The 14,822-nt window shown below is 37.0% G+C and overlaps 1 protein-coding gene across 4 annotated transcripts in view; it reads left to right on the top strand.

Moving 5' to 3' along the window:
• Window positions 1-14,822, top strand: part of LOC123785611 (MAM and LDL-receptor class A domain-containing protein 1) — a 660,266-nt gene that overhangs the window by 342,673 nt on the left and 302,771 nt on the right. The gene's annotated exons all lie outside the window — the stretch shown is intronic.

Genomic DNA, 14,822 nt, shown 5'->3' with positions numbered 1-14,822 from the left:
AAAATAGATTATTTGTACATCTGAAGGGAGAGCAACTCTCTGTTTTAACTCCTGTATGAGCCGTCATGAAGGGAACTAATATTAGACATTTTGGTTCTAACCACGCCATGCAAAGGACTGAACCGTTCAGAAGAATGATCAAGGTGTGATTACATTGAACTGCTAATTAACTGTGACACAATAATGCATTTTCTTAGTGAGGATTATTTGGATATTTCTGTCAGGGCTTTAATTTAGTATAACAAAGTGACAGTGTTCGGGGAGCAAAATAACAAAGTAAATATTAATATTAATAAGACTTGGTTCATATACCTTTGCTCTTTGGCAAGTTAAAACAGAAGCAAAAAGGAGATGAGTGTGCATGTGTGTGTGCGTGCACGTGTGCGTGTGTGTTCATTTCGAGAATCTAGTTAGAGTTCTGAGAAAGCTGACTTTAAAAACACGCTCTAGAGGCCACTGCTGTTTTATCACACGCGAGCTTTGCTGAAGTGCCCTCGCACTGTTGGAGAGCGCCTGACTCGAATACCAAAGAGCTCCAGTGTGGGAAGAGCTGATGGCTGCCTAGTCCGTGTTTTATCCAAAGCCTGAGTTAACTTTATAAGTTCGGGTTCTTCTATAATCAGAAATGCCTGCCTAATAAAATACATGCAGCAAATACCGCAGTGAGTTATGCTTATATTTAAATAGAGAAGCTTACATATCATGCTTGCAGTTCTCACAAGAGTCTTCTGCTCGTACACTACTGAACATGGTGCTTGGTTATACAGCAGAGGATTTCCCACTCTAAGGATTTCGCTCCACTTTGTGGATTTTGCTGTTAGCATTTGCTTCCCTCATGTTCACCTTTAATCTCTCTTACCTCCCAGTGACAAACTTTATATTACTCTGAAATGTAAAATGAAGCTATTTTACGTCATGAATCTTCCTGTGAAATCAGGTTGAACCCCTGTGGTTCTTCCAGTTGATTCCTGTGGGCATTTAACAGCATTTTTAAAGAACTATCTTCCTACCATACTTTTAAAAACACATGGTTTAAAAAAAAAATGCACACTTATCCCCCTCTAGTGACATTTATTGCAAAAGAGAAATCTTTCATCGTGTATATTGATTTTACATTCAGGGATTTAGGGCAATCTTTCTATTTTGGGAATTAATATGATACATATATTTTTTTAAAGATTTTTATTTATTTATTTGACACAGAGAGAGAGACAGCCAGTGAGAGAGGGAGCACAAGCAAGGGGAGCGGGAGAGGAAGAAGTAGGCTCCCAGCTGAGCAGGGAGCCTGATGTGGGGCTCGATCCCAGAACGCTGGGATCGTGTCCCAGAGCTGAAGGCAGACGCTTAACGACTGAGCCACCCAGGTGCCCCTATGTTACGTATTTTTGATCAGCATTACAAAGTACTTCTTGGGCTGCGCTCTGTGTGGTATCATGCTGGATTTTAACCTGCTCATTAAGTTGAAAGCATCCTAGCCAGATGGCAAACACAATAGGGGCAGGGATTCTGCCTTTTATTTCTTTCTTTACTTCTCTCTTTTGAAATGGTCTCAATTTATGCATGTGTTGCCTCTGGCTCGGTCTCCCCTGTCTATTCTCAGGAATGTCTCCTTCTGTGTTTTCCTCTTTTGCCTCCATACCAAACCTAACACAATCTGGCAGATTCAGCTTTTCACAAAACTTTCTTTGACCACTTCTGCCCACCACGATTACTCCTTCTTAGAGTGTCCCTCACAGCTCCAGAAAGTCTTCTTTCTCACCAAAGGTTCATTTATATTTATTCTATTTCAACAGGTAGGTCATAAAATCTTGAGAGCAAGACCTTAAAGTTGTAGCCTTTATATCTCTCTGAGCTCTTCACAGAAGGGACTGCAGGAATGGAGAGGTGTCCCTCCCAGAGCCCACTGTCAGGCTCAAGGCACCCCTTTTTGGGACAGTTCTTATGAAGGAATGACTGTTATGGGTTGCATGCACAGCAATAAATTCTAGTCTGGGAAGGAGGGGGTGGTTCAAGATGACAGTGTAGGAAGACCCTAAACGTAGCTCCTTCCATGAACACAACAAATTTATAGCTACGTCTATAATAATTTTCCTCTGTAAACAAACAAACAAACAAACAAACAAACAAAAAAACTCCGAGAACTAGATGGCTAGCATTTCCACAAGAAAAGACAAAAGAGACGCTTGGAGAAGGACAGGAGAGGCAGACATATATCCTCCTGGGACCCTACCCCAGAGGCAGTGACCCCACCAATTGGGAAGGATCCCCCAAATTTGGAATTCTCCCTCAAGGAATGAAGGGCTTGTTCCCCACATCAGGCACCCTGACCTTGAGGGCTAGCACCAATAAGATGAGCCCGCCAAATGTCTGATTTGAAAAATAAATGAGTTAAAGACCAAGAGAATCATCTAACTAAAAGGAACATATACCCCACTCTACAAGGGCTCACATGCAAACCTACTCACACTGAGATCTAGCACAAGAGCAACTACTGAAAAGTACCTAGATCATAAGCAGCGGAGATCCACTTACTAATTTTAAAATGACTGCCAGGGAGGCAGGAACCTGCAGGGACTTTATCCAGGGATGGAAGTGCTGGTGTGTGCCATTTTTGTCACTCATCCTCACTTCCTGGTGATGGAACAGATGTGTGCCATTTTTGGTGTCCTCCCTCCAGCTAACACATGGAGGGCATGGTCTGCACTCCCCACCACATAACCAGGCTGGGAGAAGCACCCCACGTTCCACTCACCCTGTGCATTATCGGAGCTGCAACAAGGCCAGCGAGTGCCAGGAGCTGTCTTCCCCATGCAGCAGCCAAGCCACAACCAGGACACATGAATGCCCTGAACCCCGCCCACCCTGTGCACAATGGGGGTGGGTAAGTGATGTGAGCCCTGATCTCCCTGCACAGCAGCTGTGGCCCTTTCGTAATAGCCCAGATTACTCCCGCAGCCCGTAGAGTGCCTGGTTCTGGTGGCCAGGGGAGATGGTGGTTCTGGATCGCATGGAACAACTCCTACATAAGACCACACTTTCAAGACTGAGGGGGGTGGTCATTTCACCTAATATACAGAGAGAAATAGAGAGAAGCAAAATGAGGAGAGAGAGGAATTTATTCCAAACCGAACAGCAAGGAAAATCCTCAGAGAAAGACCTTAATGAAACTGAGATAAGCAACACTCTTAATAAAGAATTCATAGTAATGGCCATAAAGATTGCTCACTGATCTCGGGAGAAGAGTGGATGAACACAGCAAGAGCTTCCACAAAGAGGTAGAAAATAGAAGAAAATACCAAGCAGAAGATAAAACTGCGCTGAGAAATACCCTATAGGGGTTCAACAGCAGAACGGATGGAATAGAAGCATGAATCTGTGAACCAGAAATACAGCACTGGAAAACCCCCAATCACAGCGGGAAAATGAAAGCAAAAAAGAATTTTAAAAAGACAGGATGCCTTAAGGGACCTCTGGGACAGTATCGAGCAGAATAACATTTTCATTATAGCAGTCCAGGAGGAGGAGAGAGAGAAAAAGGGCCAGAAAAATTCTCGAAGAAATACTGGCAGAAAACTTCCCTAATTCCAGGAAGGAAACACATATTCAAGTCCAGAAAACCCAGAGAGTTCCAAATAAGGTGAACCCAGGGGTGCCTGGGTGGCTCAGTCATTTGAGCGACCAGCTCTTGGTTTTGGCTCAGGTTGTGATCTCATGGGTTGTGGGATCGAGCCCCATATGGGGCTGCACACTCAGGGGGAAGTCTGCTTGAAGATTGTCTCCCTCTGCCCCTCCCTCTGCTCTCTCTCTCTCAAATAAACGAATCTTAAAAAAAAAGAGAGAGAGAAAAGATGAACCCAAAGAGAAACACACTGAGACACGTTATAATCAAAATGGTAGAAGTTAATAATAAAGAGAGGATATTAAAAGCAAGAGAAAAGCAACACACTGTATAAAAGGGAACCATTATAAGGCTATACACAGGTTTTCTCAGCAGGAACTTTACAGGTCAGGAGGGTATGCATGGCATGATACATTCCAAGTGCTGAAGGGGAATAACTCCCACCCAAGAATTCTCTACCTGGCAATCTTATCACTCAGAATTGAAGAGGAGATTAACAGTTTTCCAGGAAGCAGAAGCTAAAGGAGTTCATTACCACTAAGCCCGACCATATAAAGAATGTTAAAGAGAGTTTTCTAAGCTAAAAAGAAAAAGGCACCAGTTACTAGTAGGAAAACATATGAGAGTTTAGGAAAACATAGGAGAGTTTAAAATCTAACTGGAAAAGACAAGTTATCGAGGTAGTGGATCAACAACTTACAAAGTGAATATGGAGGGTAAAAGACAAAAGTAGTAAAATTAATTAAAACTACAGTAATTCGTTAAGGGATAAATAAAATAAAAAAGATGCGAAATGTATCATCAAAAATATAAAATCCCGGGGAGGAACGTAAACATACAAAGCTTCGGAGCATGTTCAAAATTAACTTACTATCAACTTAAAGGAAACTATTATGTGCGTGTTATATGTGAACCTCACAGAAACCACAAAGAGAAAACTTCCAGTTAAGAACACAAAAGTAAAAGACAAAGGAATATAAATAGAAAGAAAACAAACACAAAGGAGCAAGCCAAGAAAAGAACAGAGATGAACAACAAGAACGGCCAGAAAACAATTAACAGGATGACAGTAAGTACAGACCTATCAATAATTACTTGAAGTGTAAATGAACTACTCTTCAATCAAAAGACATAGGGTGGCTAAGTGGATAAGAAAAACAAGATTCTTCTATATGCTGTCTAATCAAAACCTCAGTGAGCTATCACCTCGCACCCGTCAGAATGGCTTTTATCAAAAACACAAGAAATAACAAGTGTTGGTGTGGATGTGGGGACCCTCCTGCCCTGCTGGTGGGAATGCAAACTTGTGCAGCCACTGTGGAAAACAGTATGAAGTCTTCCTCAAAAAATTAAAAATGGAACTACCATCTGATCCAGCAATTCCACCTACGGGTATTTATACAAAGAAAGCAAAAACACTGATTGGAAAATATATATGCATGCCTGTGTTTATCACAGCATTATTTACAATAGCCAAGATACAGAAGTAACCTAAGTGTCTATTGATAGATAAATGTGAAGAGTATGTGGTATATTTATATAATAGAATATTGTTCAGCCATTAAAAAAAAAAAAAAGAATGAAATCTTGCCATTTGCAACAACACAGATGCACCTTGAGGGCATTGTGCTAAGTGAGTAAGTCAGAGAAAGACAAGTACCATATGATTTCACTTACGGGCAGAACCTAAAAAAGCAAATGAACAAAACAGAACAGAAAGAGAGACTCACAGATAACAAACTAGTGATTGCCAGAGGGGAGGGAGTCAGGGGAGAGTTGAAATAGGCAAAGGGGATTAAGAGGTACAAACTTCCAGTTATAAAATAACTCACAGGGATGGAATGTACAGCTTAGGGAATATAGTCAATAACATTGTTGTAAGTTTGTACACTAACGGGTGGTAACTAGACCTCTCCAGGTGATCATTTCATGATATGTAAAAATATCGAATCACTATGCTATACACCTGAAACTAATATAATATTGTATGTAAATTATAATTCAATAAAAAGTCTGATATGGAAAATTTGTAATCTTAACTCTGAAATATATACATGCAATCAGATGTAAAAGGCATGCAACCATTGAGCAATAATTTAATGACAATGTAGTTTTAAAGGGTCGTGTTGATTACGCGTCACGACCACAATAGTAGATGCATTCATTGAAGACCAACTATACAACATTTATTGAACATGAACACTTAATATCGTTTCATGTCATTCTTAACACAACCCTCTGAGTTAAAGAATAGGAGCCCCATTTTACTGGGGGGTGGGTAAAGGGGTCTCTCATAGGAGTAACCTAGCCATCCTATGGCTACATAACCAGTCAATGACAGACTGGGACTTTGAATCTAGGTATGTTTCCATCCAAAAGTTACGTTTTTACCCTCACCCCGGTTCCAAGGAGTTTTTCACTGATACTAATGAGTTCTGCTTTTTTAATGAAATGCAGATTCTATTTTAGTGAGATCCATTTTCATTGGATGAAATCATGGAATTTTTTTTTTTTTTTTTTTTTTTTTTTTTTAGGAAAACAGAACGAGTAATAGTTCCTAGCATGGATATGTGTGATTCTTAAACTACCCCAGTAATAAAGGAGCGAATTAAGGGAAATACCAGGAAAGCAAAGCTGTTTGTTTAGAAAGCATTTAGTAAAGAACAGCATAATTTTACCTATTTGATATACTATATTTTTCTTCTATATTTCTTGGTTATAGTCACATGAGAACTAATTTCCACTAAAGTAATGCATCTGGAACAAATGTAATCTTTGTGTCTTGAAGTGGTGGGTGAATTACAAAAAGATGGAAAAGTATTTTATTGAGAAATTATTTTTTCTTTCCTATGAGTTTGCTTTAGTTATATATGTAAAAAAACCAAAACAACCCACACACAATATAATGAATTTTTCAAGAGAAAGAACTTTTTAAAATATAACTAATTTTAAAAATAAAATCGAATAATTTACCACATAGAAGGATATAACTATCACTCATTTCTTGGGCCGAACCACTTTGTGAGTGGAATTTAGTCTGTGGGAACTGGTTGTGATTTCTATGATTTCATTGCCTTTGTTTATGGTGAATCAATCAAAACTTAGAGGGACTTAAGTATTAAGTTCAAAGTTATAAGTAAGTGGATGAGCTAGGACCTGAACTCAGGTGATATTAAAATTAAGATTAGAATGTTATATAATCATTTTTGTTTCTGTCTTTCTATGAGGGAAAATTGGATGTTGATAGTTTAAATTAAAATACGTTGGCCGGGTCTTCTTCTGAATTTAGTAATTCCTTTTTTTTTTTTTAACAGTATACTCGTTCTTGATAACATTTATCATGTTTACTTACCTTTTACTTATTTACATTCAGTATTAAATTTCTCATTAAATTTAAAGGTATTGCTTTTCATACCATCTAAGATTTAAAACAAAAAATGAAACAAGTGCTCAGGGCTGGAACAAAGTTGTATTACATGAAAGCCAACTTGGTTTTACAAATATATTTAATTTTACCTTTTTTTCTAGTGACTTGTTTTGTGATGGGGTTAATTAACGATGAGTAATATGTAGATTTTAATACCCGAAGAAGAGTTTTAGAGAAGTTTTTAAATTCACTTGTGTTTGACAATTTTTTTTCATGGGTTAAAGTCTGTCTTGCCTCATCAGGAAACAAAAGATTTTTGCATCTTTCCAGCTAGCCATTTGAATAAAATTCAGGAACACCTGCTACCTGAAAAGCATTATGATGTTTTGGAACTACTCCATCTGTAATAAACTGTTGATATTTTAATCAAGATGACTGTGTGCTGTAGGGAATTTTAATATATTTGACTGAAGGCATTCAGGGCTGTTACGCTGTAATGATAGAAAAAAATAATATATTCAAGCCAGAAGTGGAGAAAAATAATGTATTTCAGGAGAGTCCTCCTGATTATAGCAACCTAGTTATGCTGAAAGACCATTACTAAATTAGTTCATTGTTTTATCTTGCTTAGTGGGTTCAGAGAATTTTAGAGCAGATGGGGTCGCCTGTAATTTGTTTAATCTAAACTATTCATTTACAGATGAAGGGGCTAAGATTGGGAGGTTATATTTCTTGCCCCAGCTCACATGGTATTTTAAGAAAAAGAATATGAAACCAGTTTTTTTTTTTTCTGACTTCTCATTTAGAGCTCTGATATTTGTCTACCTGGAAATTCTATCTGAAGATCCTTTTCAATATGGAAATACAGATTTTGTTCAATAGGCAGTGAAAAATGTCAAATCAACAAAGGAAAGGCCAGATTCCTTCGCCTACTTAGAAGACTGTGGTGTTTCTGGCTCTGTTCTTATTCTCTAGAATCTCGTGAACAGTGAACCTCAGTCGTGTGTAGGGGTTAACTGACAAAAGCGAACATTCCCTGTCCTTCCTGAGTCACCACTACGCCATCCCCTACACACATGCTCACCACAGCCCTATCTGAGGAGACTTACAACTAATTGCTAACACTACAGGTGTCCAACTGTGGAGCGTGTCAGATACATTTTCGGGTTTAGGCGTATTTTGATCTCTTCAGCCTACTGAACATCTGATACTATTTTAGTCATCTTGGCATTTTATTCATTACTTCAGAGAAAAGAATGTAGGGAACATGGATGGAGAGGATACGTAGAATCTGGGTATAGAAAATTGATTTCCCAAAGACTGTCTTACAGATTTTAGACCGTCAATCCATTAAGCTCAGTCTTTAGTGCCAAACTTCAGTTTCTTTTCCAGAATTGTTTCAGCATGTTAGCACTTCAATCTACGTAATTTTGGCTATATGCTGTTATTGACCCGGACCACACTGAGGGAGAAATAACTTTGATTTTTGCATTTAAACTCTAGCACATAAGGTATCATCACCTCCAGAATTTTATGAAAGTTAGTTGCCACAAGCTCATTTATGGAAATTTATAGAAAATCAATGTTCCTTTTTATCATCTTGGAGAATGTAGCAATATTTGTTCCAGGCTTATTTCTGACTCAGATTTTTCTAAAGTTCTTGTTTCCCCTCACCCACATCATTTACCTCTTTCAGATGCCTCAAATGCTATCCATAACGGCCCTTGAGCAGCCAGTGTCCCTGAGTCCCTTGTGTCATGAAGAGAGGGTTTCCGTTAAGATGCTAACAGTTTTAATTGATTCCAGTAGTTTTGCTCTCAAGAGAATCATATGGCCAATTCTAAAGAATCTAAAGAATAGTATTTTCTCTTTTTTTGAACTTTTTAAAAAAAATTTTTATTTATTTATTTGACGGAGAGAGAGACAGCCAGCAAGAAAGGGAACACAAGCAGGGGGAGTGGGAGAGGAAGAAGCAGGCTCCCAGGGCAGGAGCCCAATGTAGGGCTCAATCCCAGAACCCTGGGATCACTTCCTGAGCTGAAGGCAGATGTTTAACGACTAAGCCACCCAGGAGTCCCTAAAGAATAGTATTTTCATACCCTTTCTGCTACCTTCCTTCCATTTCTCTTCCCACTACTGCTGCCACTCTTGTGATCAGTTCCCAGTTATGAACTGATTCCCTTTTTCCATATGATGTGCTAATTCTTTTACACTTGTTAACTCATTTAATCCTCAGAATAAATTTGCGAGGTAGATATTTTGTCCTAATTTTTCAGGCCACAAAATGGAGACCCAGGTCACATGAATGGTAAATGGTATCATCAGCATTAAAAGCTAATTCCAACTCCCAAATACATCCTCCAAGCCACTGCATTCAACTTCTGCTGTTAGAGTTTAAAACAGTCTCATATCCAGGAAGCAGTGATGTTACTGACCATCCGTGTTTTCCAGTGGTTGTGATCCACATACGTTAGAGAGGGGAAGTGATTACTTTGTGTTCAACAACTATTATACTTTCATTAGTTTTCTAACTTAGCTTCTCAACAGCTTGTAACGGTAATTATATTTATCTAAATCATTCTGCCTCACATCTAACATAATTCAGAAATTTCAAACTCATATTTAATAGCTGCGTTTTAATGTTAGTGAGGAAAGAATGAATTAGAAACAATGTAATTTGATTGTTTATAAGAGCAAAGCTAACTAGATAAAACTTCTTAATTATATGAATTTTTGTTCAAACATGAAATCTTCAAAACCGTTGCAAACATCTATTCTTTGGGAATCTGCCTCTCTCTTGGCTTTTTAGTATGATCAGACTTGGCCAATAACAATTTTTCCCTCTGAAAACAGAGACCACTGAGCCTCCCATGTGGCCCACCATCAGCTGTTCTTAACCATGTGTGTATATGTGTTTCCGTGTGCCACAGATCTCTTTGGCAGCCTGATGAAATTCTTAGTTCTCATAACACTGTTTTAAATGTATGAAACAAAATGCTAGAATTACCAAGGGAACACCAACGAATTATTAAAATATTTTTAAAATCCCAAATTTTGACTTAGGAAATGTATGTTAAGTGACAAGATCTGAAGGAGGATGGAATAACTATCATAACTTTGAAGGACTAATAAGCATAAATGATATTTTTAAGATACCCCCAGCACCGTAATGTGATATTAAAACATTTTTTATGATTATTGGTGAGAAGGTCACAGGTACTACCAATACCATGATCTGTTGCTTGCAGTCATGATTAAAGAAAACACAAAATTTTAGTTAAAAGTAGTGAAAATAAAGATGTATTTCTCTCATCCGTGTTACAGTCTCTTGAAAACCAATATTGTATATATAAGGAGTCTCGAATTTTTTAATTTTATAAGGATACCTGTCTTATGTGGTCAGCGTTTACCTTTACTTATTAAGAAAAATCAGTGTGCTTTCAGTTCTCAATAACTGAGGCACAAAGACACCAAAGGTAACATTTTATCTGAACCAAGTTCAGAACAGGCTAATTGTACATAGGCGCAGGTGATGTCACAGCAAAGAGCTGGTTCAGGGGGCTAGATATCAGGCTTACAGCCAGGTACTGTCAGCGATTTACAGACTGACTGCTAGCGGATTAGTATATTGAGATTTCTCACCCAGATTATGGGGCTGTTTTTTCAAATATCCTATGTAGCCATAGCTATCGATTTTCTGCGTAATGTCAAATAGGGGTGAAGGCAGAAAAGAAAAACAATATTGTAATTTACCTAGTTTAAGATGTAATTAGCTATGGGGGAATGGGATAGACCGGTGACGGGTAGTAAGGAGGGCACGTGTTGCATGGTGCACTGGGTGTTATACGCAACTAATGAATCATCGAACTTTACATCAGAAACCAGGGATGTACTGTATGGTGACTAACATAATATATTAAAAAAACATTTAAAAAAAAACAGTTTGAGGGAAATTTGTAAAGAAATAAAAATTGTAATTTAACAGAAGCAAAAGTATTAAACATAGTTAAAATCTTAAAAAAAAAAAGATGTAATTAGCTAGTCGCTTCACGGGTTTACTGTTCATTTGTCCACAGAAAAGTCATAGGTGCCATTGTGTACAGAGTTGGTCTCTGTAGGAATCCCATGTGCCAGTTAATTTCACGTGTTTGTTTCCTGATGATGTTTGCATTCTAACTGTTTCAAACAAATTTATCATGGGAAAACAGTCCTTTGTTCTCCCACAACATTTCATTTTTTTAAGGACATTGCCTGAAAAATCATAATAGTCTTCAGCCCATGGTAGTAAATCTTTTGGAATTCATAAGTTCTCTTCAGTTAATTTTTAATGTCTGCTCTGTTAATTTTCTGTGCAGTTTGTGACACAGGCTTCTGCCAAAATAAGTTAGAATTGCTTATCTGTGGGCTGATTATTCTAACTGAAATCACATCTCTGACTCAGGCTGCTACAAGATTGGCAATCTGTGTTTACTAATTATAGATCACAGAGTCCAAGTAGAGAAAACCCCAGTGATTCACCCTCATATGCATTATGAAAGTAAACAAAATTCTAATAATGTTAGCAATCATTGCTCTGTAAGAGATGAATATATCACATATTCCTTTTGTAGTCTTTGGTGAATTTCAGTTAAAACAAATCTTTAAAACCTATTCAACAATGAAGAAAATATTTAGGCTTAAATTCACATTTCCCAGATTAGTGCATCTCTTCACATCTTCTAAAGAAATCAGGAATATTTTCTATTAATATGTAAATTGTTTAAATGAAAGCCTTCTGCAAATTCTGCTGTGATTCCACTTCTATGGATAGCAATATGTGACACATAAAGAAAATCTGGGCACTCTGGGATATACTATGCACTAACTTATACAGTCTATTGCTAACTATCAATCTGTTTGTTTGAGGGCTACAACTTTCCTTTGCAAATACTAAGTTCCAGCTCAGTCCCCATTCTGTCCACCCCTTGCTTCTAATTCATGCGTTCAAACAGATCTTTACTGAGTTTCTATTAAACACACTCCTGGCTGACATGGAGCTTCTGAGTTTAGAGTGGAATTAACTATTTGCAAAAAAACAGCAGTATGCCGTTCAGTTCTTCTGTCAGAAACAGCCAGAGCTCTCCCATTAGTCCCTGGGTGTTCTTCAATATTTAATCGTCCTATTTCTGAAATTATCCTATTTCTGAGAAGGTGGCTTAAGACTTCCTGTGCTGTGTTCTTGGAACCAGAACCTCTCCAAGGTTATGTCCTCACTGAGTGGCATTGTATTCCCACACCACTGGGTCTTTTTTCGTGGTCCTGTTACGCTGCAGGATGACTCTGTGTATAAAGTTCTATTTTCCAATGACTGGGGAGCTTTAATGACACAGAGACTGCATCTGCCTTGTTATTGTCCTATTTCCAGCTGTCGCAGAGTGCCTAACATACAGTAGGTACTCCAGTTGAATGAGTGAAAGTACAAGCAATGCGTAATTAAATGGCAGTTACATACAAAAAACATTTAATATTCTAGGAATTCAAAAGCTATTAACATGTTTATAAACTGAAAGCGTTTAGAGGAAACAAGAAAAAAATTGAACTCGATTTTGACAGTTAAGAAGGATTTAGGTAAAGAGAGGAAAGAAGGGAGGGCACTTCAAATAAGAGAACACATGTATGTAGGGAAGCATAAGATATATTCAGCAGACCTTGAGTTTACCAATTATCAGTAACTAAAGATAGAATATTAATGAAAGTAATAAAGTAAGAATTCATTTAACTCTTCAGTTTATATCTGATACTGTGAAGTTACTTTTAACACAATGTTGCTTACATTTATTTTGATAATTTTCAGTTGTTTCTGATGTATTAACTTATCTTTACCTTTTGTCCTTTTGGGGGGAAATACTATATTTTATGAATGTATTTAAGTATTATATTTTATTATACTTCAATAAAATATATTTTATTGAAGTATAATTGATATACAAGATAATATTAGTTTCAAGTATATATCATAGTGATTTGGTATTTTTACATGTTACAGAATGATCCCTGTGATAAGTCCAGTTATCATCTGTTACTATGTGAAGTTACTTCAATATTATTGACTGTATTCCCTGTGCCATACATTACATCCCCGTGACTTATTTTCTTTTTTATAACTGGAAGTTTATACCTATTAATCCAGTTTACCAAATTTATCTGTTGCCCCCAACTCATACTCCTCTGGTGACCTACAGTTTGCTTCTTGTACCTGTGAGTTGTTTTAGTTTTGTTTTTTAGATTTTATGTATAAGTGAAATCATAGTTGGTTTTTTTTCTTTTTCTGACTTATTTCGCTTAGCGTAATAGCCTCTAAGTCCATCCATGTTGTTGCAAATGGCAAGATCTCATTCATTTTTATGGTTGAGTAGTATTCCATTGTATAGACCTACTACATCTTGGTTATGCATTTATCACTGATGCTTAGGTCGCTTCCAGATCGTGGCTGTTGTAAATACTGCTGCAATAAACATAGGGTGCATATATATCTTCAATTGGTGTGTTCATTTTCTTTGGATAAATAAACAGAAGTGAAATTGCTGGATTACAGGTAGTCTATTTTTAATTTTTTGAAGAGCCTCTATAATGTTTTCCATAGCAGCTGTACCAATTTACATTCCCACTAACAGTGCATTGGAGTTCCCTTTTCTCCGCGGACTCCCCAGTATTTATTATTTTTTTGTCTTTTTGATAATAGTCTGGCTGGTGTGTTTTGCATATTTCCCTGATGTTTAGTGATGTTGAGCAACTTTTCACATACCTGTTAGACATCTGTATGTCTTTCTTGGAAAAATGTCTGTTGAAGTTCTCTACCCACTTTTCAATCAGATTGCTTTTTTTAGTATTAAGTTGTATACATTCTTTATGTATTTTGGATGTTAACCCCTTATTGAATGTATGATTTGCAAATAGCTTCTCCCATTGAGTAGGTTGCCTTTTTGACAGTTTCCTTCACTGTGCAAAACATTTTTACTTTGATATAATTTCATTTGTTTATTTTAGCCTTTTGTTGCCCTTGCCTTAGGAGATTGGTCCAAAAAAAAAAAAAATGTTGCTAAGACCAATGTCAAAAGTTTATTGTCTGTGATTTCTTCTAGGAGTTTTATGGTTTCAGGTTTTACATTTAAGTCTTAAGTCCATTTTGAATTTATTTTTGCGTATGGTGTAAGGTAGCAGTTAAATTTCATTCTTCTACATGTAGCTGTCCAGTTTTCCCAAAATCATTTATTGAAGAGAATTTCTTTTCTTCCTTGTTTATTCTTTCCTCCTTTGTCATAGATTAATTGACCATATATGTGTGGGTTTATTTCTGGGGTCTCTATTTCATTGATCTATGTGTCTGTTTTTGTGCCAGTACCATACCGTTTTGATTAATATAGCATTGTAATATAGCTTGAAATTAGGGACTGTTATACCTCCAGCTTTGTTCTCTGTCAAGGTTATGTTGGCTATTTTGAGTCTTTCATGGTTTCATACAAATTTTAAGGATTCTTTGTTCTAGTTATGTAAGGAATATCATTGGTATATTGATAGGAATTGTATTGAATCTGTAGATTGCTTTGAGTAGTATGGACATTTTAACAATATTAACTCTTCCTATCCGTGAGCACGGTATATTTTACCATTTATTTGTGTCATCTTCACTTGCTTCCATCAGCGTTTTATAGTTTTCAGAATACAAGACTTTCACCTCCGTGGTTAAACTTATTCCTAGGCTTTTTATTTATTTTGATGCAGTTTTAAATGAGATTGCTTCATTAATTTCTTTTTCTCATAGTTGTTAGTATACAGAAACAATAAATTTCTGTAAGT

This window comes from Ursus americanus, chromosome 31 (genome assembly GCF_024610735.1).
Source record: "Ursus americanus isolate L20-20 chromosome 31, mUrsAme1.1.p, whole genome shotgun sequence".
In the NCBI taxonomy this organism is placed as follows: Eukaryota; Metazoa; Chordata; class Mammalia; order Carnivora; family Ursidae; genus Ursus; species Ursus americanus.
Note: the sequence above shows the minus strand (reverse complement) of the source record. Positions and strands in the feature narration are given on the sequence as shown.